Below are 5,401 nucleotides of genomic sequence, written 5' to 3'. Positions count from 1 at the left end.
ATCTGCTGAGATACGAATTGGTCTCCCCCTATATGTGATCTGATTCCTCTCTTGAGTCTTTTAAGATTCTATCCCTATTCTGTATGCTAGGTATTTTCATTATAATGTGCCTTATTGTAGATCTGTTGTAATTTTGTACATTTGGTGTCTCTTGTGTTGGTTTTCCAATTCATTCTTCATGCTTGGGAAATTTTATGATATTATCTCATTGAAGAGATTATTCATTCCTTTGGTTTGAAACTGAGTGCATTCCTCTATCCCAATTACTCTTAGATTTGGTCTTTTGATGCTGTCCCATAATTATTGAATATTCTTTTCATGGTTTCTTACTATCTTCACCATGTGGTGAACTTTGTTTTCCAGATTGTATACTTTGTTTTCATTATCTGACATTCTTTCTTCCAAATGATCCAATCTGTTGGTCATGATTTCTATTGAGTTTTTTATTTGGTTTATTGTTTCCATCATTTCAAGGATTTCTGAGTGTGTGTGTGTGTGTGTGTATGTGTGTGTGTGTGTGTTTCAGAGTCTCTCTCTCTCTCTTGAAGTACTCTTTTGCTACCTGTATTGGCTCTCTTATCTTTTTGTTGGACCTGTATTTGCTCATTTAGGTTATTCTTTAATTCACAGATCATTTTAATTATGAAACTTCTGAACCTCTTCTCTGACATTTCATCAACTGGGCTGTCCATGGGTTCTGTTATTGTAGTATCCTGGTTTGTTTTTGGCACTTTACTGCCTTTTTTTCCTGTAGACTATGTATCTCCCTTTCTTGTAGTGTGGATCTGAGATATTCCAGTTTCTACCCTATATTCTTATATTACCCATGCAGATTGTCTGTACTTCACCTTGATGTTGGGCTTCCAGACCCTGCTGGTGTCCCTAAATGTATGCTACTGCACCTGAAGGTAGTGGCAGCAATAGCCGAGGTAACTCGAGATAATAGTGGAGGTACCCCAAGATGGATGCAATGTCTTACAGAGATGGGGCTGAAAGGGTAGGCCTTACACTGTCTTTGAGATGCCTGCTCTGAGATGCAGCTGCTTCTAAGCCCTGTCTGTTGTCAAAAAGGTAGGGGCTACTGCATGGGGAAGGCAGTGGCGATGTCTGCAGTGTCCCTTAGACTTGGGCTCCCAGGTCCCGTGTATGTCAGTGTGGGTGGATCTGGGCTGAGCCTGAGCTCCTGTGGTGGTCTGCTGGTTAGAAGAGACCATTCTATGCTGGAGCCTAAGCTCTGGTGGGTGTGTACCTGTGGCAGGTTGGACCTGGGCCTTCTGTAAACCTGAATCCCATGCAGGTTAGTATGGGCATATCCTTGACTTCATATCTTTATGTTCCCATTTTTTCCTTAACCCTTGTCCAATTTGCACACATTCTGACAGCCCCAGATTCTGATCTGAGACTTACAATCCTAGGAAAATTGCCATACTTGACTTGAGCCCTGTTCCTAGTGTGGCATGGAGCTAAAGGAAACCATAAAGGAAGAATTTAAAAAAGTAAGGATAATTTGTTTCATCTAATAGATACATCAATAAAATGAGAGAAATTATCCAAAGCCTTAATCAGAAATCTGTCCTCTCTCAATATATGATGGCAGAACCAGCATGTTATATGATGCCTGATGCATGGCATGCTTTATGAACTTTAATTTCACTATGTCAGCCCCTTATCATCCTACCCTTGCCTTATAGTGGAGAAATGGGCTCATGTTACTGAACAGATGGAAAAGGATAGTTCTTGATAGGAAGAAAAGTATTCTGTCACCAAAAGAAGGAAAAAGATAATTTTAAAATGTACATATATATATATATATAAACTGCCTAAAATTAGACTTTTTCCCTTGTATGTATAAATATTATTCTTCCTAATATAGTGACTCTACCTTTGAGAACTAAGATCTTTTTCTTCCATAAAAGAAGAAAACTCACTCCCTGTGTCTCTGGGTGATATGCATTTTTCTTGCTCCATTCCAGTTCAGTGAGTTTGTTTGTAGTTGTGTGATTGTCAGCCACTTGGCCTGACCCAGGTTCTGACATGAGGGACTATCTCTCTTGTCCTCATTGTCCTCAGCGAAGACCCTTTTGTCCTTGGTGGACATTAGCCGACCATTTTCAACTTGTGTGTTTGTGTGAATTTAAGCATTTCTGAAGAACATCAAAATAGAACTCTTCAAACTAGTACCAGACGGACAACTCCTTCTCAAAAGAAAATAGGTGACAGACCAGCTCTGAAAGGTTGATGATCTTAAGCATACTTCTGCCCTTAAGAAACAAACCATTACTCCTGACTTTTTATCTGACCTAACATTTTCCTGACTACTAGATAAGCTTTCTGGGATTTATGTTTGAGCTGGTTAATTATCCATAACTGGACAAGGAACAGACCCATGACTTGACCCATCTTCTCACTAAAAGAATACTTATAATCTCTGGAGGATATTGTCTCAGTCTGATGGTCAGAATTTTCCCATATTTACCTTAACTTTCTTATGTAATGACCCAGCAAAGTAGCCTAGCTTTCTTATGTAATGCCCCAACAAATCAAATGTATTGATTTACAATTCCTCTAAGAAACATCAGAGCATTTGCAATAAACTCATTTCTCCATTAAAGTCCAGCTTACTTTCAATTTAGCTTACTACCAAGTTCTCCTCAGCACTTCATATGTTCATATGTCTTTTGTCTAGTCATCTTCAAGTTTCCTGATTTCAATATTTTTATATAATTTATAGTTTAATGTCTTGTTTTTAATCTCTCCTAAGCTTTGCAATTTCAAAGCTTGTTTTTTTTTTCTTGGCAGCTTATAATTTTTCTATGGTTTTCACTTCAAGTTCCACAAAAATCTGTTTCATATTTATAGGCTCCTAATGTTAGCTGAGGAGAAGCTGTTAATAACTGTTTCATCATTGCTGTTAGGTCTTGAAATATCATTTCATCACATAACTCTGAAATCACTGTCTTTTCCCCCAGCATTGCATTGGTATCTGATTGGAACAGCTTTAATAATGATATAGGGTTACAGGTCTTTCATTAGGGTCAATAAAAAATATTTTGATAATTATTCAAATTCACCCCATCCTATTTCAGTCACAGCTCTTACAGGATTACCATAGCTCTCATGTAATTTAAACTGGAATTTCTTCACATATGCTGACATATCCTCATTTCTATCTGGTTTTAGGTATACTGTCCATCAATGGGTATGCCCATCTTCTCTTCTCTTCCCAAATTTCAAGCAACATTATCATAAACTATTGCTTTAATTGTAGTACCCCATTCACTCTCCCACCCCAGTCAGGCCCAAATTCCGTTATTTTCTTCAACATGTTTTTCCATGGAAGAAGCAACTGATGCCAGGGAAAGAGCCCTGGGTGTGGGGGGGTCACCACTCCCCTCAAAGGCACCAAACTTCCTGCTCTGTCCTGTGGAGAGCTTTTGAGAGAAGGAGGGCAAGCCACTTGGACTCTGCTGAGTGAAGGCTGGCTCCTCCTGCAGGCAGGGGTAGAGGTCGTTCCTTTAGCCCCAAGTGGTTGAAGAGCAGATCAGAAGCCCATTTCTGTCTTTTATTGCTGGTCCTTTCATATAATACTAATGGCAATTTGGGGACAGATAGTTGTCTTTTCCAACTGCACAAAGTACACAGTGATTTGACTCTTGATCTTTTGGACTGCTGACTCTAAGCAGACAGCAATTTTCAAATAAAGCTATATTGTCTTTCTTCTCATTTTTTACATGGCCAGCTTGAAGAAAGCATAAGCTGCAAATATTACTAATATCCATAACTTTTTCTATTTAGTTTTCTAAAGTCCCCATCTTAGTAGATAAACAGGCAGTGAAGATACAGCAGGAAACACTTTGTCCAGGATCTTTGCTATTCACAGGGTAGAATTCTCAAACCTGAATATGGAGAAATCCTCACTGTCTGGCACTTTTTTATTTCAACAATTTAGGACCTGTTGAATGCATACACTAATTTCTGTGTTTTTCAGGGCATTTTTTTTTCACTTATTGTCATGGCAGAAAGCAGATTTTGAATTACTTAAGCATGAGGAGAAATTTATTTGTTGTTTAGCTAGTATCTATGAAAATGATACTTTACTTTATATTAAAAGGGTAAGACACCTTGCAGTAGAAAATAAACAAGTAATGTGTAAATGACTCAAAGGGTTCAAAAATAGAGATCATTAATCACAGCTAGATAGGAATTACAATAGTATGTAGCATCATGATCAGTAATCTAAAGTATTTTCCCTTACCCCAAAATTTCCTGCAGGACTTTGCCCTTACTGAATTACATTTTTCTGTATAGAAATGCAAGGGAATCTCACAAGGAAGTGCAACCAACAATTTGATGAAAGAAGGCAGTTCTGTGTGTATATGGGGAACAGATGAGTTCTAGATGGAAGGAAACTATTGGGCAATCTTGTTGGAGAGTAACAGCAGTGGGTCAGGTTACCATGTTGAAAGCCAAATGCCAGAAATCAGCATTGTCAGTGAAGAGTTTCTGAATGAATCTACTAGTGGTAATTGACTTTGAATTTTTCCATGTACTCTCTATAATCCACTAACTTCAGGGGAATCTCAACAGAAGCTTTAGAGCTATCATTTTTTATATAATATAAAAGATTGTAAAGTTTTTAGGATTTCATTTAGCCCAGAACTTCAATTTACAGATGATTTAAATAGACTAAGAGAAGAAACTGCCTTTCTTTCTTTCTATCCCTCTTTCTTTCTTCTGTTTTAAGAGTCATCTGTTTTGTTAGATTAAACACACAGGGATCTTCTTTGAGGACAAAGTAAAGAGTAATTTTACACAATGAATCTTAACAATGGCACTTGTAAAATTGCTCTGAGGTCCAATATTAACAATATTATGTGTATTTTAGCCTCTAAGTCACCTTGAAATAAAAGAAAACAATCTTCTTATCCCTAGGAAAGTATAATTTCATCTTCAGAGCAGTATTTCTTAAGGGGAAAAAAAGCTGATTTCTAAATAAAGATTTGGTAATGATCTTTTTAAGCAATCAGATTAACAAAATTAAATTAACTAAGCTGAAATATATACAGATAGGAAATAAGTGGTTATACTGTATTGCATTTAAATGTACTTACTGCCCATGAAGCTAATAAGATATGCAAATCTGAAAATCACCCAAAATCAATGAAAAATTGTACCACCATTTTTCAGAGTTCTGCAATAAAGAAGTAATAAAATCAGAGTGTAAAGAAATGACTTCACTGCGTTTATGAGAAATAAAGAATGTATTGGTATTAAGAATTGCAAAGAAAGACTACTTTAAAGCCTTAACTTTGGATAAAAAGTGGATTTATGTGAAAGATTCATGACCTTGACTCGATTAATTCAATATGTTTTATTGCCTTATACTTGCTTTAATTTAAGT

General features: G+C 36.8%; 1 pseudogene; it reads right to left on the bottom strand.

Moving 5' to 3' along the window:
- Positions 1–2,667: 2,667 nt before the first annotated feature.
- LOC107147894 lies at positions 2,668–3,325 on the bottom strand (annotated as a pseudogene).
- Positions 3,326–5,401: the final 2,076 nt, after the last annotated feature.

This window comes from Marmota marmota, unplaced genomic scaffold (genome assembly GCF_001458135.2).
Source record: "Marmota marmota marmota unplaced genomic scaffold, marMar, whole genome shotgun sequence".
NCBI lineage: Eukaryota > Metazoa > Chordata > Mammalia > Rodentia > Sciuridae > Marmota > Marmota marmota.
This window is presented reverse-complemented; position numbering and strand designations above follow the sequence as displayed.